Source organism: Oryzias latipes, chromosome 7, assembly GCF_053564925.1.
Source record: "Oryzias latipes strain Hd-rR chromosome 7, Olatipes_Hd-rR_3.1".
In the NCBI taxonomy this organism is placed as follows: domain Eukaryota; kingdom Metazoa; phylum Chordata; class Actinopteri; order Beloniformes; family Adrianichthyidae; genus Oryzias; species Oryzias latipes.
Window position 1 is genome coordinate 9,857,025 of NC_136243.1, and position 24,817 is coordinate 9,881,841.

At 42.9% G+C, this 24,817-nt stretch overlaps 1 protein-coding gene across 7 annotated transcripts in view; it reads right to left on the reverse strand.

The window, feature by feature from the left end:
• The window catches only part of nckap5l (NCK-associated protein 5-like), a 53,045-nt gene that overhangs the window by 18,076 nt on the left and 10,152 nt on the right, over window positions 1-24,817 (reverse strand). For 2 of the 7 annotated variants that reach the window (XM_078950187.1, XM_004071044.5), the window contains exons 1-2: window positions 11,542-11,861; window positions 9,697-9,782 (exon numbers count right to left, since the gene is read on the reverse strand). The exons of 1 other annotated variant lie outside the window; for it this stretch is intronic. The gene's annotated coding sequence lies outside the window, so the exon portion shown is untranslated. Of the gene's footprint in view, window positions 1-9,696; window positions 9,783-9,895; window positions 10,067-11,541; window positions 11,862-24,817 lie in introns of those variants that run through there. 4 more of the 7 variants (XM_078950186.1, XM_011477622.4, XM_023956926.2 and 1 more) reach the window with 3 other exon arrangements.

Genomic DNA, 24,817 nt, shown 5'->3' on the forward strand with positions numbered 1-24,817 from the left:
ATCTTTTTATATCATTGGAATTAAAGTCAGTCATGAAGGGGTTAAAGACTAAACAGCCCAGACTCTTCATTGGGATCAGATCAGTATGTTCAGTTTTTATTTCATCATCAACAGCTGCAAAGTTCATCCTTAGATCACTGGTGTCTTTTAAAACATGGGAACTTTGTTGGCTTGCGAAGACGGGGCGCCGCTGGGTGGTGGGCGGCTCATGGGTTCTGGGGGCCCTGGCTTCGTCCTTGACCCGCGTCTCGGTGGGGGCCTGGGGGCCCAGACGCCTATGCCCCTCTGCACCTGGCTGGGCGGTCCCCCCCTCCCCCCTCCCCCCTCCCGGGCTGCTTGGGTCCCCTGGTCCAGGGGTCTCTCCCTCTCTCCTGGTCTGGCTGGCGAGGACCTGGTTCCCCTTATGAGCACACGGTTCACTACGGCAGCATGCATGTATCTCCACGTGCACGTGCACACTGCCACACTGCTGCCTATCTGCTTCATCCCTCCTCCTTACCTACAGTGTATTGATGTCTTTCGCTCATCTTTGTGTCAGAATTTCACCTTTGATGTAATATTTGTCTTTCCACCAGATCTGGTATAATTGTTACAGCTTAAAATAATAACTTACCCCAATTTCTCCACCTCTCTTCCTTTTATTCTCTCCCCCCCCTTCCCCTCACATTTTTCCCCTCTCCCTCCCCACACACACTAAATGTAACAAATAAATAAAAAATAATAAAGTAACAAAAAGGGGTTTATACAAATTTACACTCTGGTTTTTAGAAGTTCTATAACCTCTTTTTGTGAAAGTAAAACTTGTCCAACACAAATGGCCTTCAGCTCTAATCTGTTTCCTCAGTTGTTGGACAGAACAAGTTAAAAAAAGAGGAAAAAAACAAACAAACATTGGAACTTTAAGGCATAAAAGCAATTTACAGGTTTGTCTGCATGTTTTTAGTGCTTCTTAACTTTATGATTTCACCATGTTTTCCTTTCACGAACGATGGTCCCCGGTATCCTTTAATAAAGACGCCTTTAAGTTGAGTCACGGCATCTGGACTTAAAATGTTATTCTTTTGAAATGTTTCACCAGCCATCCCAGTAGTGAAAGGAAAAAGACTTTCGGCCCAGAAGCCATGACTTGGGGTGTATTCAGACTGGAAAAGTCCATTGGTCCGGATCGAGTCTTGAACCTCGTGTTTGGTCTGTATTCAGACTGCCTTTCAACCAGACCTTTCTGTTTCGAACCAAAGGTCATCATCAAAACACGTGACAAACGATCTCTTCAGTCATTGGCCAGAAGTCAGGAGGGCGGGGAAGAGCAACTAGAGAAAGAAAAGTCGAAGTCCTGCGCTTTGCAGTCCTTGTTGGGATAGTTCACTTATTTAAACTTTATATTTCGCTTTGAGCGTCTGCATCAACGTCAGGTAAAACACTTTTTATATCTACTTTGATCTGGTGCACAAAAGTTGATGATGGGGAACACAAAAAGACAACAAATAATTGTTGTCGGAGCATCTGTTAGGCAAAACTGTAACTAAATTAGTTTCTGGTGGTAAAACTTCAAAACACAAGTGCAGAAAGAAAAACGTTTGTCCTTCAGCTGTAAATGATGAAGAAACAGGGAAGAGGATGAGAGAAAAGTGGAAAAATATAGTTTCTTTAACAAAAACAAGTGTTCTTTGATTTGGTTTTCTCCTTTAGATGATCCACGTGCAGAAAATGAGGAACTTTACATTTAACAAACTAGAGTCTGACTAGGATGAAACGGTCAAAAGACTCAGACCCCCTGATGGGAACGCTCCCCTTTAGGGGGCGTCAGCACAGCTCTTCCAGGCCGCATGTAACAGGAGCTGTTTGCAAAGCATTTACAGGAAGGTTATTGAACAGCAATGACTGTGAACCCTCCTGGACAGACCATCAGAGCATGGGCTGCTCACTGAGACTTGATCGACTCAACACAGTCAGATGTGCTGTAATGGAGGGCTGATCAATGAAAGCCGTCTGAGAACGGAAGCAGATATTCCCCATCCGTTTGACCTTGGTTGTGGTAGCAACAGAGAGTCGTTATAAATACCAGCTCTTTTCACTAATGCACATCAGAGGTGCAGGCAGAATGGCCAAGGAGCTGGAAGAGAGGCTTGGGTGTTTCACAGGGAGAACAGTGAGGTTGACTACAGGTCAAAGAGAAGGTTAAACGTCTCCTGCAGATGTGGCGGTGCCTCCATTGCAGTGGTTTTCTTCACACAAGCACAGTTCAGAACGCCATAGACAGAAAATAACATTATCCTCCAGAGTTCAGTACATCACCACGGTTCTGATGAACTCTGGATCTATGTTCTGACTGTTGTGAAGACTCTCCTTCATCCAGGATGCCGTCACATTAACCCAATGCATCATGGGAGTTGTAGTGCGGGCTGACACTGGATCCAGCGGGAAACTACAGGGGGTGCCCCGATGATCCGTGATTCTTACAGATCACTAGCCCCTGTTCTGCGCAGACGTGAACACAATTCGTGCATCAACTTTGCGTTCACCACCCTTGTTTTAACACACGTAAAAAGTCGCCGCTCAACGTTTGTCCAAATGTGTGTTTAGAAACCCGTCGCTCCCGCCACGTGTGGGAGGAGCTACCGTCAAAGGCTGTTCTCGCCCTCCTTATGAAGGGCACGGAAGATGCCGAGAGATATGGTGCTTTTATTTTGAAGGGCTCCACAAAGCTGTCGGCAAACTACTCAGTGTGAAACCTCAACCTTTTTTGATGAGCACGGAGCAGATGTTCTGGTGATTATAAATGTTTTATATCAGTGAAAATGAATCATTTCCCGCGGCTCACCTGACCATCTAATGTGCCACGCCACGCCGTTGTAAACCACTGGCTTCATGTATTGCATGTCGGTGCAAAGCCAGAAAACGAAAAGCCACTTTCCTCCGTGTCAGAATCCGCTGATTCACGGTGATCGTGTGAAGGGTTGAAGATTTACGGTATGTCAAAAAGCCTGTGTTATTTTGGTGTCGCTGTGACATTATTGGTGTTAAAGGATTAACTACGGTGGCCCTGAAGTTCAAATCACATCAACAAATAACTCCACGCAAAAACATTGAAAAGATCACAAGAATTAAAAAAGCAAAACAAATAAAAAAAAACATCATTACTGTTTAAAAATCCAAACAAAATCCCTGAATCACGTACTATTCCAAAAAAGAAAGAAGAACAACAAAAAACAAAATAACAAAATGAAACGCTTCAGAAAACAAAAGTATTTTCCAGAAACCAAAAACATAATCCCTGAATCTATAACTATTCCAAAAACGAAAGAAAAATGACCACCAATGCGTTTTCTTGGACACAGTTTCTGCAGAGCAGCGGTTCATAACCTCCGAGTTGTGGGAAGGAATGTTTGCACAGGAGCAACACTGCTGTAATCTCATAAAATCTGTGTACACTCTCTCTCCCACTAGTTTACAGCCCCTCAAAACACTAAGCTAACATTAGCAGGGCAACAAAAATGGCGATCATGTTTGGAGCCACTAGTTTTGATCCAGATTCCAACCCAGACGGGGAAAAACAAAGACGTTCATGGATCTATTTGTCTGCAAGAGGATACATCAGAACGGAGCAGACTGTTCTTCAACCATTTCTCTTGTTGTGGCACCATTTTTTATTTGTTCAAACAGTGTGTTTTATTTGCTCCAATTTGATTAAAGAAATACTCAAAAAAGCAGTTTTATTCTTATATTCTTTTATATATCATGAGGAAAAATGCTACATGTTAAAAACAGACAAAACATGAGTCTCATTGGAGTGGCTCAACTTTTCTATTTCATTTATCCTTATTGTCGTTTCAAATAAATGTCTTTTTGTTTGCCAGTTAATCATTTTTAAGTATTAATGCTGATATTGACAGAAAAAGGAAAGTAACCACGTAAAAGAGCTGAGTTACATGCAATGTGGTCGAGGAGGTGGGTCCACCCAACTTCTGCACCGGTGCGCCTAAGAGAAAAACGTTAGGCGCACCGGTGCAACAAGTACAAACATTTGGTCTAGAGCCCTGAATTTTCATTAAAGTGGGTCTTTAAAAAACTCCAGATTAAAGTTTTAAAAGCTTTTTCTGAAGTTTCAATCACATCTTTGCATCAAATAATCTGCAGTTGTTGCTTGACTTTGACTCCGAGTTGATTATTTCACCTGATATTTCTATCATTTGGGAACCGATAATTGAGTTTTTTATAAAAAAAAATAAACAAACTATACTGTGGAGCTATGACCAGAGATAAGGGTTAAAACCCTGATCCTTAGTTTACTCCTTCTCTGGTAAGCTAGAAGTGTACAGTGGATACAGAGCTGGTCGTGGTTCTTTAGTCCACCTGTTTCTTCAAAATTTAGATTAAAAAGACACACGCGGAGGAAAATTATGTTTTTGGGTTTTTAGTTTGATCCCCTCTATTTGACCCTAAGGCTGCACGGTGGGACAGTGGTTAGCACTCTTGCCTCACAGCAAGAAGGCCCCCGGTTCAAGTCCCGGCTGGGGGACCTGAACCAGAACATCAGTTTACATGTTCTCCCGTGCATGTGTGGGTTTTCTCAGGGGACTCTGGCTTCCTCCCACTATCCAAAAACATGCTCCATAGTCACTCTAAATTGTCCATAGGTGTGAATGTGAGACTGCATGGGTGTGTGATTGGGGACACTCTACCCTGCCTTTGCCCACAAGTGGCCGGGATAGGCTCCAGCAGCCCCGTGACCCCAAAAGGGACAAAACGGAATAGAAAATGAATGAATGCTTGGTGTTGCTCAAAGTAAAGCAGGGAGGAACTGGGCCCCACTTTGAGAGTCTGTGGTACAACGCGGCCATGGGTTTGAACCCACAACCTCCCAATCTCAGGCATGACACTCTGGGATGTTTGAGAACATCCTTTAAAGACCCACAGCTTTTTTGATTTTGGCCTAAAAAACGGCATAATCATAATTAAAAGACCACACGTTTGAAAATGGATCAAAAGATGCTCAGAGCGGGTCTTTACCAAGAAATCTGGCCCAGAGACCTGAAAAGTGACTAGAACTTCCAAGAACTGACCTATGAGCATCTTTGGATCTGACAGCACGGAGGAAGAAAAAAAATGCTTTGCAAAAATGAGAAACGTTTGTGCCTTCATGAGACATTGCATTTGTTTAATATTCTTGGTGCTTTGAATCACACAAGTTCTCTGCAACCGAAACCCAGGGAAGAGTGGAGGAGTGGGAGGGAAAGTGCTGCTGGCTGCTTTCTAAACTGCACAATTGTCATGAGACTGTGGTTTAGAGGCTGCGAGTGGCCTGAAACTGCACACAGCGGCTCATTGACGGGCAGAGGGGGGGGGCTCGGCGTGCCTCTGAGGGGCTGCAGTGCCAGCGAGCTCCTTCCACTCAGCAGACTCCCTGCCGCTGCTGCCGTCAGGGAGAAACCACGAGGGGAATGCAAACAGACTTAATGCTGCTGCTGCGCTCTGCTTTTACCCACCTACAATGGAGGAATGCAACACTCTGAGGACATCAGTATTCATTATGGAGAGCAGCAACAAGTCTCCACAGACGAGCACAGAGCGGATCTCTCTGATACTAGAAGACAACGACAATGAGGCGTCGGCTGTTACGCCTCATTTCTGACTGAGTGTGGGTTTGGGAGTAAAGTGGAAGTCCCTTTGCTCCGATGGGAATCCCCGTAATCCCAGATCTCCATCCTACAGCTTCATTTTGAGCACACAGACATTCTCTCTTTAACTTTATATGAAAAAAAATAATGTATTCTCAATTTAAACTAACTGAAAATAAGTGAAATAAACAATGATAAATATAGTTCATTTAAATCAAGTGCACAGAACATTAATGCCTTACAAAAGACATATTTTTTGAATCTCTTAGAGCCTGATGGCAGCTTCACTGTGAACAGCAAATGTCCCTGCATTCATCCTCAACGGGGAGGTGCAAAACCACTGCGCCGGCTTCCACATGCCAGCATTCATATGGGAAACCCTGAAGACCTCGGTTAAAGATCCACGATCTATATTTTCTGCTTAGAGACCTGTTGAAATGATTTCAGAGAGAAGGTTTGGAATCTAAACTGGAACAGAATAAAATACCAAAATGCTTCACCTGAAGAGACTGTTATGGTAAGAAGGCAATAAATAGCGAGGTCGTTTGTTAAACGACTAAATAACCGTACACACTGGATTTCCCACGTCTAAATATTTAACACAACCGTCCACACAGATGGCATAAACTAGCATGATCTCTACTAAAACCACATGTTTCTGCACTTTCATAGCAAAGACCAATGAACTTAATGTATCAATTCAATCTAAAGCATTTCATTTTTTGAGATGAAGGGGAGAAAATCTGGTTTATGTTTTCATCTCCATTTATAAAGAAACAAAACTCAAACTTTCTATTTGAACTCATCCTCTGGACTCTAAAGGAGCAGTAGAAGTCTGATCCACAGTTCTACAGGCCTAAAGACGTTTGACTGCAGCGGGGGGAAACCCAGAGTTTTTCACAAGATTATCAATTATAATGAGAAAACTAAATGAATGTGGTAACATATTACTACAGTTGGGAGGAGGAGGAGCTGCATTTGAATGTCCATCGAGAGAAATAGTGAATAATCTGGCATCCAGCAGGCTCTTCTTTCATCATGCAGTCATGTCTATATTTCTTCTCTTTGTGAGTTTTGTCTTAAAGTGTCTGCTTGTCTTTGTCTTAGGCCGCTAAAGGACAAAAGCTGGATCCGCTGAAGTCTCCATCCATCATCCATGTCATAAGAGACTTTTAATGTGGAGGCTCAAACCCATGTATGCAGTCAAAGCTGAGTGCATGAGCCCATCACAAACAATCCACCTCACAGCGACTCCTAAAGCCAGTGGAGGCAGAGGAGATGAAACCCATACAAATGATGGGAAAACGTGCACAAACACAGAGGGCTGGTTGGGATCTGATCCCGCTGGCTATACAGCAAAGGTCTAAACCATCAACACCTAGCAACTTCAAGAAAAAAAGAGAAAAATCAAAGAAAAAAAGATAGATGAAGAAGTATATATAAAGGCAAAGAGAGAAGCACGAAGGTCAAAGCTAAAGTGAAACATTTCTGTCAAAACCAGGAGAAAAAGCCTCTTAACCAACATAGCCGAGTGTAAACAGAGAACACAGAGATAGCATGTCCACGGTTTAATGCTGCAATCACTGAACAAAACAGCAGGGATCATGTGCTCTCCTCCAAGCCAAGCGAGCATGTGGCCCTTTTGTTCCTGCTAAAAATGACTTGAACAGATACCTGTGCATGAAAAATGTGAGCTGCCGGGACACTGGGCTGCTTTCACCAGCAAACAAATGCAAAGGAACCTGAAACCAGAGGCAAACTAACCTTCCTGTGTGATAAACAAAAAAGCATAGAGTCCTTCAAACAAATTACCTAGAGGTAACTTCTAAAAAAAAGAGAAGCTGGTTTCTGTGGTTGTGGGTGTGATCTACCACCAAGGAGTCAGCTCTTTTTTTGTGTGTGTGCTTATTTTACACTAAATGTGTATTCAACAATCATCACTGATAGCTAAAAACAGTCTTGTTAGAAGGCCCAAAGTGCCCCATTCACCCATGACACCACCAACCCACAACCACCAGGAGCACTGTGGGCTTCAGTGTCTTACCCAAGGACAGAACCTACGATCTGATCGGAGGTTAGAGGTCGACCAGTCCACATTTGCACCATGGTTGCCCTATTTTTACATTTTGCCTTCAGAAAAATACATGTTCAAAGCAACATTTGATAAGACTTAAAGACATTTCTTTAAATGCACGTCCAGTCCTTTCCCCTGCCCAGCTTCAGATCAATTCTAAGGGTTCCCTAGTAAGATTTTCTGTTTGTTGAGGACAAAACAGTAGTTTATATCTTTAATAAGGCTAATTTGTAATTCCTTCTAGAGCAACATTGGTGTTTTGAGTTCAATTGAGAAGATGTATATTGAACTTTACATTGGAGCAGTCTGGGAACATGTCACACCTTCATGGATAAGGGAGAAAATTCACTCTTAAAGCCTTAGTCCTTCCTAACTTCCCTTACGGGTGGACACAGGCTGTCTGTGGGTGAGAAATGGGCAAACCCATATGAAACATCAAGGTCGAGGCCGCTCGGTGAGCCCATAGGGCGAAAATGTTCATACGCATGTTTCTACAGGAAAGCTGCGAAGGACAAGTCATAATGAACATTTAAACAGCACGTAAGGGCAGGCATGGTGAAGTAGGCGTGACACAGGCATGTTGTAAAGTGTTTTAGTTTTCTCAATCTCCCCAAATCCTGCACAAGGAGCCCATTAGTGCTTTTCACCAAATCCTTGTGCGCAGCCTGGCTGTTGGAAATAACAGAGTGTAGTTTGTGTGGGCGTCCTACGGGTGCTAACGTGTCACCTGCACATGCCGTGCGTGTAGCATTGTGTGCCGTCAATAAGGAGTCAGTTCTTGCCCCTTACTAACGACTAGAGTGTAGTGTGAGGGCATCCCAGCATCACCCGTACATCATAAGTGAGTGCATCTTACATTATCCTTTTTTTTTCTTCTTTTTTTTTTTACAGTTTACATGTTTTGCAGACCGCATGTTTTTTTACACTTTTGCAGCTGTATTTTTTTTATTTAATATTTATTTCTTTATTTAATAAGAATCTCATTTTTGATAATAATTTTTCATAATAATTTTAGTAATATTTTTAATTATTTAATATAAATGTCATTTGTGATGTCCTTTATTGATGTTATATTATATAGATTATTTCTGAATGTCGTGTTGCTGCCACAGATAGATGAAATTTCCCCATTGTGGGATTAATAAAGTCATCTATCTATCTATCTTACAAATACTTCATGGTACACTTATCACACCCACGACAATGGTACGTTCCATTTTCACGAGGAACTCTGCAAGACACACCTGTGGTCCTCTTCATATGCAGCCGCTCCGTTCTATGACCCTCCACAGGCCCAGGCTCAGGCAACCCAAAAACATGCAGCACCCGCTCAGGTCACATGTGCGTGAGACTAAGGCTTAGAGAGTGGACAAATCTGCTTGTTTGGGGAGGTGATGCCTCAGAAAAAAAATCTACCTTTAAGGAAAAAGGAAGCTAATTTTGACCGTCCTGTGAGTGTTCCGCCGAGACATTTCGCAACCTTTCCCTGATGTGCACTTCCTCAGATTCGTTAAGGAGGCTGTCCTTAAACGCAATCCCTCGTGCATTTCCTGCCACTGGTCTGTAAACGTTCCACACAGACACTAAACTGCACCAGAGTTCACTTGCAAGCCAACCAGGACCCTCGTGTTTGGGCAGACCGGGGTGCGCTTCTTTTAGTATTTTTTTCACTACAGAATTCAGATCAGATCTGTTAAAACGGGTTTAGACATGTTCAAGTAGAATTTATGTGTTTAAAAGAAGATTTTGGAGTAAAAGTAATACAACTGTTGTTGGAACTGATGTTGTGATGCCACATTGTGTGATTGATGCCAAACCCAGTCCGTTTGTGTTCTAACAATCACCCAAAGGAGAGATCTGTGACTTACAAAAAAAACAATTTTAACCTTTTTGCTGAACTAAAAAATTAGCTGATTTATTAAAAATGCTACAAATGATTGAAGGAAAATGTGCTTTCATGTCGTAAACAAACAAACAAACAAAAAATCTAGGACTTGTCTTTACCTGGGGGTTGGGATCTCCCTTTGTTTCTCCCGGAGAAGTCGGTCCTCCGTCAGGCTCCTCTGCCTCCCAGCATCAACACTGCAGAGCTGATGGAGACAAACACGTTTTAATGACCCCCCCCTTCTCTTTCCTCCACTCACGCATCCCCAGCGCATCTCAAATCATAAGGCAAACCACGAGCTCGTGTTTAAGGACGCACGTTGAAAAGTTCAGCTGTGGAAGTTTGGTGGATGGCGGCTGCTCTGCCTCCTCACCGAGCAAGAGCGGAGGAACCTGCCCTCGGGGGACACCAGCACTTGGCAGACGCCAGCCCGGCAAGGACCGCATGCCCCCACTCTGAAATCTCTCCTCCTCTCGTCTTCCCTTTCATCTCATTGTGAGCGTAATGAAAAAAAAAAAGACTCATGAATAATTCAGTAGAGCTTAAAACTCCCTTTTTGAGTATTTTCTGATAGCACAGATTACTCACTGAAGCAGCCGAATATTGTTTGGTTTTCTTCTAATGAGGGATTCCCGAACAGCACTGTTAATTAGACTGGCTCTTTACAGTTCAAACCAGAAATAGGACACCACCTCCCACTTTGCTGCAGCATCTCATGGTTTTTTTCCAGCCTGCAGGTCAAACCCCGGTTTGGTAAAGAAGTCTATTTAGTACCTGGGCCTGGTCGTGCCAAACTGAATTAGGATTAGAGGTGTTAAGCATCTGCCCACTCAATCTGGGTTTAACAGCAGCTAATCTGATGTGGCCATCCTCTATACACCTGGCTCAGAAAAAAACTAAAAGGCAATCTTTGATCTTCAGAGACATTACAAGGCCAGGAGTTTCAGAGAAAACACGGTGGGTTGATCTTGAGTCAGACTTTCAAAGGGGTTTGATTCGATGCTTAAAAACGAGAATGGAATAAAGGTTTTAGATGGGGGGGGGGGCTGCTGCAGCTGCAGCAAAGAGGAAATGCACAAAAGCTTCTTAAATCATGTCAGTCTCACTCTCAGGGATTTAGCACTGGCAGGGCCGTCTGAGGATACGTGAAACAGCAGCGTTTCCATCTGCCAACCTGGACGGACTCGAGTTCTGGCTGTGCAGGCAGAGTGTGAGGGTGGGAGATGTAAACAATGAGACGAAAACCTTAACTGGGTAAGTTAATTCAGGTCAAAGTTATTTTGTAGACGCGCAGCGTGGCATTAAAGACAGATGCAGATAGACATCAAAGAGGAGGAGAGACGTGGGTGAGACAGAATCAGGATGATGGGCTCCCTCAGTGCTGCTTCCTGTCTGATGTTTGGCTATATGAACCGAGACGAATCCTACACCAGCAATATTTGGAATAAGGAGCAGAGGCGGTGGAGATGGGGGAAGGGACGGAGGAAGAGGAGGAGGGGAGCTCCCTTCCTAAAACAGCCTGAAAGAGAGGATTTTCTCTATCTGTGTGAAATACAGATACCCTTTGGAAGTCTGTGCCAGGCTGTCTCCACACCCAAGCGTCATGGGGAGGATCGCCAGGCCCCCCCGCCTCCATTTCTGACATCAGGCTCAACCGCATGCTGCACGCAGACCGAGCTGGACCGCCATTCAGTCCCGAGATTTATGACACTTTGTTAGCTGCTACCAAAACAGTCGCGCTTCTGTTCAGCAAAAATGACACCACGGTTCTCCTGTCATGAGGGCTGTCCAGAGAATGAACCCTGCAGCACAACTCACCCCCTACCCACCATGAAACATCACACTGATGGCCATTTAGACTGAGGCAAAAGCGCCAAAAACATGACAGCTGTAAGAAAAAGAAAATAAAACACAACCCTGCACTTCCATCTCCCCTGTTCTGCAAGCACACACCATCAGCTCACCTTGCTCCTTCTTCTTCCCAGCCATCCAGGGAATGTCAGATCTCCTCCCAGCAGAATGAAGAGTAAGGCACCACAGGAAGAAGAAGAAGGGGGGAAAAAATGGGACCACCTTACATTTTTGCTTTCCGGCTGCAGAGGAGCGACGCTTTCCCTCCTTGTGGAGTGTCGTCACTTTGTGAGCGTGGCGAGGAAGCCGGTTTCCTCTGCGCTGCTCTACGGCAGGCCTGCCCTTGGGCATGTGGGCTGGAGGTCTGTGCTGTCGGCAGAGGCTGCCATGTCTCCCATTGTTTCAGGGCGAGTGAGGCAGGCTTCTTACCCCAACAGACCCTGCCTACTACAACAGCTGTGGACCAGCCCCCACCTCTGCCGCTCTCCTCCTCCTCTTTGCTACAACTCCTGCCTCTTAGCCTGCGCCGCTGTGAAACATTAACCCCCCAGCTGCCGTATCGGGCCACAAAGGAGGTGGAGAGGGGGGTGTTTCACAGGAGACTCTGCCACGGAGCGGACAAAGAGATGTTGCAGCGAGAGGATATCCGCCAGCCCGGCTGAGCTGACAGGAGATCTGCACAGAGCCATTCAGCGCCCTAGAAAGAAGAGCGGCTCCGTGCTAAGAGGATTTTCTTTCTCCGTCACACTGGTCAGAGATGATGTGTGCGAGTCCCAGGTGACTGAAGAGAGGAGCCTCCACGACAAGAAACAGCACCTTAATAGCAGCACATCATTCACGACTCGAATAAAAAAAAATAAAATAAAAAAAAGGACAACACTGAAACAAAACGTTTGTCATCCCACTAAAATGGGCTTCAGCAAATATGTGGCTCATAAATGAAAGCGTACTAATGATAAGGAGGACAGGGTCCTGCCTGCAGGAAGAAGAAATCTATGCATATACAACATGAAAGATCAGGCCAAGTCAAGGTTCTCCAACACAGACCACTGGGAGCTACCACCCTGCTGGTAAGATCAAGGAGCACAAAGATCGAGGAAGATAAAGTGAACTCTTGTTTGCTGAAAGTTAACCGAGTCTTAACTTCCTTTATGAAACAACAATGGATTCCAGGCAGGGTTCGAACTCTGCTCTCGCCAGCTTGTAAAGGATTTAACAAACATCCTCAATCTCTCCACATGACACTGTTGTCCTGGACCGTCTAACATCTGCTGTCCTCGTTCCAGTGAACAAGCACCAAGTCAAACACCAGTTCCCTTAATGACTACAAATGAGTGTGAGGTCCTGACAAACACAACCCTCAACTAACACACAATTACAGCTGCACAATATGAGGAAAACCTGCCATGTTCTGTGTTAGGGATCGATAATGCGGTGACGATAAAACAGTAAAAGAAAAAAAACAGAAAAATACATCATTTCATTTCACTCCAACAATTTTATTGAAATGAAAGTCAATGTAATTTGAAGTTCACCCCTGTTGACCCTCGTCTACATAGGAAGCATGCATATGAAGCAAAAGTGCTCCATTTGATGGGTCAGACAACTCAAAAAGGTCTATGTGGTTAAGCCAATGGCTGCATGCTGCATAATTACTGTGGTTACAAAACAAGCCCACACCATCACCCCTCTACCACCGTGCATGGCAGTTGGTGTGACGTTCATCAGATGACAAAGTGTGGGGCAAAGATTTCTAGATTTGGTAACATTTTGCCCACGAAAATGTTCTATTTTTAACAGTGGTGTAGTGGTAGGGAGGTCGACCTCTGATTGGAATATTACAGGTTCGATTTCCCGCCTTGCCTGCTGCCCGTGTGCCGAAGTGTCCTTGGGCACGACACTGAACTCCACGTGGCCTCTGGTGGAAGGTTGGAGCCAGTGTTCGGCATTGGAGCTGCCACCAGTGTGTAAATGTGTGTGAGTGGGTGAATGAATTTGTGACTGTAAAGCCCTTTGGGCCTTCCAAGAAGGTAAATGCGCTATACAAGTATATGCTGTTGACCACTTACCCAAAACAGTTTTTAATTGATTGAAAGTAGTTTTTTGGTTTAAAAACATACGAGAAAAATACACAAAAAGGTAAAATGATTAAGGGATTTGATAAAGATTTATTTAATATCAATTACTTTTTCTTTTTTTAATCCAGCTCTGTGTTCTTTAATCAAAGTTTCCCTGTGCAACTACATTTATGTAAGACAGCAGGGTAACTTTTAGCATTTCATGGACTAATTTAGCAATATTACGGGGATTAATGGATCACTGCCAGTGTTTTCAAACACTTGGTAGCCAATGCTAATAATATACTTAATCAGATAATTAAACCTTAATTAGCTTTATCAAAGACATAAAACACAAAGTCTCTTCTATTTTAGTTGATAGCATGATCAAATGTTAATTTGCAGTGCCACACACATCACTGCTTGAATAAATTCAACTTCAAATCTACTTGATCAATCAATGAAATGGCAACAACAAAAAAAAGTTGGGTTTTTTTCTCTGAAACTACAAGTATCCTTCTGAAAAATATATTTAAAAAAACAGTAATATCATATCCTGGAATTATTTTGCCAACAAGAATATCTGAGGTGTTTGATGTATGATGATGCATTTAGTGGAGATGAAGCTGCCTGTTTTCACCCAGCTGCTCATCACCGTTTGTCCTTTAAGGTTTCGTCATGCGGGTCAACCTCTGTCCTTGTATATGAAGCCACATCATCCTGGTACTCCAGACATACCGGACAGTCTGATGACAGAATGACGGGCAGCCTGAGCCAAAGGGAGGAAAACATGGCTTTCAGGACCAGAATGTGGGAGGATAAACAATGAAAGTATCCAGAGGGGTCACTCTCAGGGCACCACCGATAACAACCCTGCGATTTGAAAGTGAATGGGCTTCTCCTTGATTGGAACGAAGAGAAAGTTATCGTGTGGTAAAACACAAATAGATGGCATGTCCTTGCAGCAGCCTCCAGGAAAACATGATCTATACATTCTGATTTGTAAGCGGACTTTGTTTTAGATTTGACCTGAATGGAGCAGACAGAGCGGCCTGACCCGAATTGGCTTAACCCCACTCCACACTTTCTATGGTCAAAATCAAAAGCCCCAGGGCTCCCACACGAACGTCATTTGTTTCAAACTATTGTCATTTATGCCCCACCATAGCAGTGTCTGCAGCCTGGTCAGGACAGAAGTGTCCCAGATTCCCAGAGGAGGTCCAGCTCCTGGCAGTCAGACAGCAGAGGCCAGGCTTTGTTTTCAAGACTAATGCTGACGACAGCGATTTCCTGCACGGAAATTTGGGGGAAACCCAAACACAAAAATACTGTTTAATCAACTGAAAATTAACTGTTTGTTGTGCGGGTCATCATGAAGTAATGAGCTCCACATCAAAAACAAATGGCCCAGACCAAAAGGAGCTGGTGTCAAGTGAGGATTTATCCTCTCATTACCGACACATGCAGCAATCCTGCACGGCCCATCAATCCCGCCACCACCAATCCAATCTACGTCCACCTGATGTCTGAAAATTTCAATGAAACGAGCAGTTCTCCTTCATCTTCAAACAATAATTCCTAACCCTAACCCTGTCCTCCAAGGTCAGGATTTCTGAAGCAGTTCTTGCTAATCCTAAATTCTTTTAAGGTACTTTTTCTTTATTGCAAGTTATTCAAATTATAAACTGACCAATGAGATGCCACGATAAAAGTATCTAGTGCCCGCTGGTCCCACATCAAATGTTTGAAACCTTTGACAGATTTTTGACCATTTACTGCTTACTGACCATGTCTGGCTCCAACATGGCGGTGTCCATATTTGTGAAAAAATGGCAACTATATTTACCGTCATTTCTGGACTGTAGAGCGCACCTGATTATAAGCCGCACCCATTACATTTATAAAGGATAAACCATAAACGTATGTGCTGCTCGCGCTCCTTCCTCTTACACCAGCAGAGCACTGACACACACACTCATTCTACAACACTTATATAGTTAGTTCATTAGTTAGATAGTTAGTAGTTAGTTTTTACTGTTATTTGTTAATAAAGAATAGTGCATTGTAATTATTACTTGTATTGCTTTGCGACGCAGCCGCTGGGGGATCTTGTGTTGGGGGGGGGTTAACCGCGACACCTCACAACTCCTGCTGCTTCATCCCCGCGGTGATCAAAAACCCCACACAGTCACAGCTCTATTCCAAACACTGCCTGTGACGCAACAGTAACACGGCAGCAAGATGGTAGTAACAGCACTAACAGGGCAGGTTAAAAGAAACATACCGGTAAAAGTCACTGAGAGCAGCACTGACTTAGGCGCTGCTGTGCAATGAAACAATGGAAGTCTTCCTCTTCAGAGCCGGTTTGGATTAGCGTCAGACATTCTTCGTCAAACTCTCTCAGTGTCTCCTTCGTTGTCGCTGTCAGTGTCACTCTCATCCTGAGGCAAATTCTCTCCTGAGCTTGCGCTGTCCTCTCCGTCACGCAGCAGAGCGGCTCTTCCAAACCCGTTGGTGATGGTGGATTTTTTTCACACTGCTTTTAACTTGAAAGCTGCATTATATGCATTTCTTCTTGCATTTTCCATGATGAAGGTCTGTTCATGCTGTTCATTCACAAAGCAGGAACTTACATTAAACTTGCGTCTTCCTGACACATAAACCGTATTCCCCCTGTCTCACTCTTACCCTTTCTGCTCAAGCGCCTCTAGTGGCCGTTAGAAAAAATGCATAAATTAGCCGCATCATTGAATAAGCCGCAGGGTTGAAAGCGTGACAAAAGCAGCGGCTTATATTCCGGAAATTACGGTACTTCATTTTCACTGAAGCCAGAAGTAGCCATTTTCTATGGGGAATGTCACACTCAAGTAAAAAAAATGTTTTTTATTGCAAAAATGTGCAAAGCTGACCTGAGGAAATGGTAAGTCATGTCTTCTTTTTATACAGGAAATGGTGTGAAGGTATCATTTAGCCCGAATCCGAATTCTCCCCCTACCGCTACGGCTTCTTCCTACCCCTACATTTAGCCCTCTAAACAGAGAGTTATGGACAAATGCTGTCTTCGAATTCGGACGTTACTCCCACTCGATGACGCCATCAATAGTCCCCGGTCAGCTAAGTTAGCTGCTAGCGCTCGGAAATACATAAAAAACATTGGTTTTGCAACTTTGAAAAAGCTCAATCTAAAACAAAAAGTCATTACCTACATTTAAATGTAAACGTCTGTGCATCAGAGCCAACCCACATGAAAAAAGAGCTTCTCTTCTGCAGCACAGCGCAACATGGAACAATGAGGGATGCCGAACCCTCCGCCACGAGGGTTAGCCATTAAAAAGTATTTCGGACAACTCTACACCTCCAAATGCCCCCACAATTTGAAAGGTTGCCGTAGGGGCAGGGGAAGAATTTGGATTCAGCCTTAGACAAGCCATCCTACAGGCTTAGGCCGCGTTTCTAGATTAAAAAAAATTGTTTTCTTTTAACAAAGCATTTCTCCTCATCGGCACACAGCATTAAACTGTCCAGGAGTACACTGTCCCTGAGGTCGCAGCCAAACTGGTGTTTAGCTGGACCTCAGCATGATCACGTTGAAGAAACGAGTTGAGCTTATCTGGAAAGAGCAGGTTTATGAAGCGGTGCTTTTATTTGCATACAAACAGGACATTTTCATTTTAAAAAACTGCCTGGAGAAATGAATGGACTCTGCTTGTGTCTTTCCGGGCAGCTGTGCAGACTTAACCACATGTCCAACAGCAGCTAGTTGCACGTGTCACTTGCAGGCAATAAAAGGAGCAACGTCAAAGGATTGTCATTCCTCTGCTGCATCAGGCAGAAAACCTTACAGACTGTAGCATGGAATGTATGAAAGACAGAGGGGAGCAGTTTCAGGACACAGGCTGAGCTGCTCACATGTTCCCCTGCAGCCAACTCAGGGAAATTAGGATAACTCCCTACATAAAAGGCCTATTGTCACCCACGCTGCCCTCTAGTTCCCCTCAAAGTATCTCTTCTAACACCTCAGAACAAGTCAAGGAGAGCTGCATATGAATAACGAGCGGTGACAAAAAGCATCTTAAAGGTAGGAAATTTCCTGCAGGCAAAACTGGATGTTGGCGTGTGACAGATTCAGTGCAAAAGGGATGTAAAGCAGTGAAAATCGGGGCTCCTGGCAATGACAGGCGTGTCTTCCTCAAACAGCCCATTGACACAGATACAACCCTCATAAGAAGACACACAAAAAAGTCAGTAGATCCCACAGAGGGGTTCTTAACACACACAGCCGAAGCTTTAGCCGTTTGTTTCTCAAATACAGAATTCTTTAAAAAATGAAAAATTTTTACAAGAATAAACTTGTAGGGACAAAAAACTTTAATAAATCAGGGATTTATCATTTTACAAAAAACACATTAGCAGAGAAGTAGGTGGCATCTTTTTATGGAAGTCAGCACACTAGCTGCAAATTGACACATAATCTTGACTTGATGCTTTTGAATATAAACCACTTTATTCGTTACCAAACCAAGAAAATCCCAACACCACATCGCTGTATTCTGTCTAATAGCTCTATAAAAAGTCTTCATTCTTATTTTTGATCAGTTTTCAGACCCTCTTGCAGCTTTCACAAAAAGCAACTAACAATACATCTGACAGTAGAGACATTTGGAAACAGATATGAGGAACATTCAGTTCCTGCTTTCTCCCAAAAGCAGCACATGCCCTCATTCACGCTCACAGTCTAAACTTGAGGAAAACAACTTAACCGATTTTACGTCTTTACCTTGGACAATAAGTCATAAATTCCTATCTTTCCTGAAAGTGTAATTGGACCATTTTTGTGGTCCGTAGACTGATTTGTGCTGCTGGTGATGCACAGGAATGATCCTCTCTGGTGTCGACCACAGGAATCTGAATGACAAAACTGAAGCCTGAAGCGGGACATTGATCAGACTTTGACTTAATATTTTGGCAGTAACATCCGGCACTAAAGCAGGACCGGCAAAAAAGGGGGGTGGCACTGTAGAAGGGCAGAAACAAATCTACCACCACCAACACTGGACAGCAGAGACAGAGCTTGAAACACCTTACAGAGTATTTTCAAAAATTTGAGGCAACAAAAAATTGCAAAAACATAGTCTGTGAAAAGATTGTCTTGAATATTTTCTCCTCCGTCTCGGGGAGTACGGATGACTGTGGGACGGGCAGGCTTTCCTATTGGCAGAGCTGCAAAAGTTTTACAAACTGAGTTGAGGCTATTTGACGGCCTCGTCTTTAACTTGACCAGTTTGTAAGTATGTGCTTTCAGAAATCCATCTAAAACTTCACTTTGACTTTCTTGCTATGCCTAAAACTGTTGATTTGATGCACTGGCATGTTTAGCTTAAGGCTGCATTAAGTGGAACATTATTATAGTCAAAATGACCACAAAGTCAAAGTTTGACGTCTTCAGGGCAGGTTTATGTAAATAAAGATATGTCTTCCCATACACCCAACTAAAATGTGGTTTTTAGTTTTGGAATAAAGAGCTCCTTGCAGTGTAACCTTTAAATAAAAGTTACAATACAAATCCTCAAGTCTTATTTATATAGTTTATACGTGAAGTTAGTAAGTCAATGTGATCCTGAACAGAAGAGGGGTCTCATTTTAATACATCAACATCACTACAATAAAAATATTCAAAATATTTAAAAAAAAAACTGTTATTTTACGGGGGGGGGGGGGGGGGGGGAACTTTCTCATTTCTGATACTTTTTTAAATGAATCTGACCCAGGAACATCAGTGCTGTTCCTCACAAACAGACATCTGGGTTAAGATGATTTTGTTGGTCACACCCTCTACGCAAGCATCTTTATGAAGACCTATTCTTTCTTTCTTTTGTTTTCAGGCTGCTGGTAACAATGAGCAATTGTTTTGTCATTTTACTGAACTAATGGGAACAACAAACAACAACAAAAAAAGGACAAAAATTGCTGGACAAGTCAAACAGCTGAACCTGCAGGAAGCTCTGACCGAGTTGGATCGGATAGTTGGTTACTGGGCCGCAGAGCGCTGATGGAAGGGAACAGTGAGAACGAGTGAGAGCTGTAAATCACATCCTGGAGGACAAACACTCGGAGAGAGGAAGGGCTGTGAAATGGGAGGTTATTCGCACGGATGCCGGTCAGGAGGATGCACAGTTAATCCACCTTCAAGAAGCATGACACGGACATGTGCATAGTCTACAGCTGGGGCAATAAAACCCCCACTGGCATTAGAGGGGGCTAATTTGCGTGAAGCCCGAGCTTGGTTGGACCTGATTAGGAAACCACGAGTTGAAGGCAGTTAGCCATCAATACCAGCTGGTCATAAACCGTGCCTGCTGATGGTGCCAGTATGTGCAACATAGCTCTAGCCAAAAAAAAATTACCTTCAGACACAAGGCTGAGGCAGCAGAAAGCAAAGGATTCAGTGGCTAATGTGATGCTGCAGCAAGTTAAAAAAGCTAGAATTATTCACCAAATATACACCGCTCACTGAAGAAGTCTCTAGGGAGGATTGCATTGCTTTCAATTTTTAACTTTAATTCTTTAACTCTTCATATTACCCAGCTTTTGACCCCCCAAATAATTGCACAAATGCAAACCCTCATTCTAAATTTGTAATCATGTTTTATGGAAGAAAATTTAAAGGTGCTGCTACCTCAGGACAGGTGGATCACACTAGCATCAAAAGATGGAACTCATAATGTGAGTCCATTAATTAAAATAAGTCACGTTTGTCCAAAATAACTGCTGAGTCATTGTCTAGACATGTCCAAAATTGATGACAGGATTAACAACTGTGTTTTACAGCAAGGGAATGCTTTGTTCAGCTAAAAATCATATTCAGAATCTTTTTGTACACTTTCAGGGCCATTCGCCACCTCTTTCTACCATATTTGTCTGATTTCCTCCATATCCACATCTCCATCCGCCTCACTGTGCCCTCTGACCACCTCAACGCCATGAGGGGCAGAGCTTTCTGTCGCTCAGGAGACATGAGAAACACCGATCCTCCTCCCGTCTGTGGGTCAAATGTCAAATCTCATTTGTTTAGAACAGATCTTTCTCTAAAACTGTCGTTCTTCCATCAGTTTGTTTCTAAATCTCAACTTCTTCTCAAATTAAAATGGTTAATTTCATAACTTTTCTAATCTCAAGGAAAGTGTCCTTGGAAGTTTTGAAGGGTGCTTTTTAAATAAAATGTTGTGTTGCTGCTGGCCTAGTCTGTGATCCCGCCCTCCAGAGATGTTTACAAGTTAGTAAGATAGATATCAAGAAGGGATGTAACAATTAATCCCTAAATCGATTTCTATAAGCAGGTCAATCTGTCTAAGGCTAGTTGTTAACTGATATCATCAAAAGTTGGCAAATATCATTTGGATTGAAGCTCAGTAGGTTTATTTACAATTAAATAAATGACAGCAAAAACTGATCAGTCCATCATTCCAGTCTAATGTGTGGAAACACTTTGAATTTAGCAAAGTCGTGTGATCCAGTGTGCTAGAATGTTCCGATAATGTTCCCTTTGGATTATTTTAATGTGGAAAAGCAACAGTGGGCTGAACTTTAGGAAACTAAAATGTTAATGGATTTGACATTCATTCTTGTTTACTTGTTTGTACACTTATTTTATTTATACTTGATTATCTTGAAGACACAAGAAATCTGGAAAACTTCACCTGCACTGTTCAGTCTGAGTCACATGGAGGAAGTTTTGGCTAAAGATGTCCTGGTTTGATTTTAAGTCAGTGAATCAGATCAAATCAGATTGTTCAAAGTGAACCAAAATTGACTAAGAATCGTATCATCAACCAGTAATTATGATATGAATTGAATTGTTAAAATGAATCGCTATACCACTGACATAAAGTCTCAGCTGGAAAGTAAAATCAGGTTGAAACTCTCAAAGTTAAAAAGGTCATAAAAAGTCACCATGGTAGCTTGAAACCACCAGTGAAGAGAGTAATATGCTTTTACTAAATCCACACTGCCAATAATAAACACAATTGGAAAACAAGGAAAACGCCCCAGCCCAATTCTTTGACTTCAGTTTGAAAATACACTTGCATGTACAAATGCAGTTGACAAAATTTACCAACAAGCGATTGTTCATTAAAACCATTTTGGAGCTGAAGTGGTACGATGCATATTTGCACCAATAGAGTCCAATTGTGAAAACAGACCATTCTCCCTTTGCTGATTTTACGTCTTTTTTGTGTAAAAATATTACATTATTGGACCATAGAACACAGAGGGTCCTATGGTCCAAAAGTATGATATTTTTAAAAGTTTCTCTTTGTAAACTACAACAAACAAAGCTTTCTGGAGCCAACATTGTCACCTCAGCAAAGGGGGATAACAACGCAGCAGGTCGGTGCTGTTCTTGATGGGGATGGGATGGCACCAGACTGCACAAGCGGAGACTTTAAATATGTAGCTAGCCTAAGTTTGTCTGTCAATTATTTTATCATAATAACAAAACTGTTAGGAAACTGACTAGATAATTTTGACTTTACAAAAATATATATATATAGTTTCCAGCAGATTTTCTCTCTGCATCAGAACACAGAGGAGTGCAGTTGTGGGATCTACAAACACTTTACACTGAGCAATGACAAGCTTGACTTAAGACTAACGTCACAGGCTCCTGAAACTATTATTTACTGCTGCTGATGGCTGCTCAAAGAAGATTTCCCAATTATCTGCAGCACTGGCAGCTTCCTTGAAAAAAAAAAAGCGTGAACTGCAATCAATAAAGTCAATTTGCAGCCATTATTTAGATTCCTTTCTGATCAGTTGGCAGTGGAGAAGGAGGCCTAAATAACACAGATGATAAACTCATAGTCAGGTGCATTTGGTGCATGACTGATTCTACAAGCCTCATCAATGTCTATATCAAAAACCCTCTTCCCTTTCATGCGGATCCTTTTCCAGGAGACACGCTCACCTTTGCGTCTTTGCTCAATAATCCACTCCTTCTTATTCGTCACTCACTTTCTACGCACCTCCACCAGGAAATCTTTTTTCTGCAAGCGTCTTTTCTCAATATCACCCATCTGCTTGCACCAGTCTGTCACACAGATTCCTCACCAGAACGGTCTTTGGCTTGTGCCAATGCAAAACATTTAAATTGAACGAATATTTCTGAGCCATCGCTACACACAGACACCTGGCGTCCGCACAACTGGGCACTGGGCGGGGAGAATGGGGTGGGAGCGTGGTGAGACCAGCCACTACTGAAAGATAAACAGTATTTAAGGTGAAGTATGTAAAAAGAGGACCTTTTTCTGCCATTTTAAAATCATTTTACAGGAATACCAGCAAATTCTAGGAATGTAACAGTGAGTAAATGGGATCTCCACAGCCTTCTAGGGCTCACCCCAACCAGCCTTTACAGTTTATGCTGCGTTTCCCTAAACGTCTCTGGTCCATCTTCACTCCAAAGAAAAGCAACTTTCTAATCTCTGATCGACCGAACATCTTTCAGAAGAAGAGAGCTGCACTTCCATCCATGTGGGAGAATAGGAAAACTTCCAAAAGAACAGCTCGGGATTTGAACCACAACACTCTGTAGTGAGGTAACCACAACCTCATTATAAAACGCCTCAAAAATAATTGTACTGACGAGTCCTAAAATAAAAGGACTGGTGTCATTATCAGGAAGTGTTTCGTTGTGGGAGGAAGAAGCACCCAGCAGTCCGGTTCTTCTTTCCTCTTCCTGTTAAAGGAACTTGTTCCTCTCTGCTGTAGCCTACCAGCATGAGTATGTGTTCCTGTTCTAAAACATGTCATGTCCTCATTCATGATGGCTGTTGGTGGCTCTGTAAGCAGAAAGAGGAGGCTTTGATCCTCAAGACCTAGACAATAACAGAACTGTGCAAATCATTTTCAGACCACAAACCCTTATAGAAATGACAGGATTGTTTCATGACAATGAAGTTCATCAGAAGATTAAAATGTTTGTTATTGACAGTAAAACATTTTGATTTGAAGTCCCACTCCAATCGCCTTTTGATCTATTGTTGAAGCATTCTTACGATTATGCCGTTTTGAGCCAAAATACAAAACTGTGTCGTTTACTGCAAAGCGGTGGTAGTTCATTATAAATTTGCATCTGTGTTGTGGGCGGGACCATTTACACAACAGCACACATACAGCCCCTCCCTATTACAGAGAGCTCTCTGTCTACACTCTGCTAGCTTACAGCTCCTCACCCCCCCCCCCCCAAACCTAATATTAGAGGTGCAACAAAAAATCAGAGCTATCCAGTCATTACAGTTTTGAGCCAGATTCCAGTCGGATGAAGAAAACAAAGACGTAGATGGATCTATTCATCTACAACCGGATGCATCAGAAAGGAGCGGAGCAGGGAGCTTTGTGGCTTGCCCAGCGTATTTTCTACATCACAAATATATCCTTTTTTTTTTTAAAGAATGTATTCATCTGCTCCTGATTCACAACTACTTAAATAAAGAAATGCTCAGAAATGCAATTTTGAGCTTATTCTCCTAATATATTGGTCCTTCATCATCAGAAAAATGCCACAAGAACAGGTCCAAAAAAAAACAATTTTCATTGGAGTGAGTCTTTGAGAGATTTAACAAAATCCACAATAACCTCTTATTCAGTTCTTTTACTCAGGACACCAGAAAAAAAGGTGCAGTGCAACAAGTTGGAGGACTTTTGAGCAATTGCCTTCCAGCCACATGGGCTCAGATTGAACCAGGAGTCCCCATCTGCTTCCCAGCATCTGACCAAAGGAAGACCTATTTTGGTGCAGATGTGAAGATTTAAATATTATAATAGGAAAAATAATATACTAGGAGATCCGTTTAAATCATCTATGTAAGTGGAGCGGATTTGAGGTATTTTTGGATAAGTTTGAAACATGGAGCCCCTCAGGGAGGGAGGGTGAGGACCTTGAAGAAGCAGGGGAGGGAGGGGGAGGAGGGGTTTTAAAAGCAACTCATTTTAACCCAGAAGAAAATAAACAGCAGAAGTGCACAAAGACACACTGTTTAGCACAAAACATGACTGTCGCTTTTCTCTACATCTGCATTTTTTTAAAGCATCACAGCATCTGTGAAATGATAAAGCTGCTCCTGGGGTCTAACAGGACGTGGTGGGGGCCTGCTTGCTTTATGATTAAAACTGCATTCCAAGCAGTGTTTTCTCTGGCTGCACTGATGAATCGAATGCTTGTCAGACCTGCGGTGGCTAAAGCTCCGGTGTTTGCAGGACCACAGATTCCTCCGCAGGGTGGATGCTCCGCATCTGGACGGAGCGCTCAGGACTTCAGTCGTGCTTATGTCAC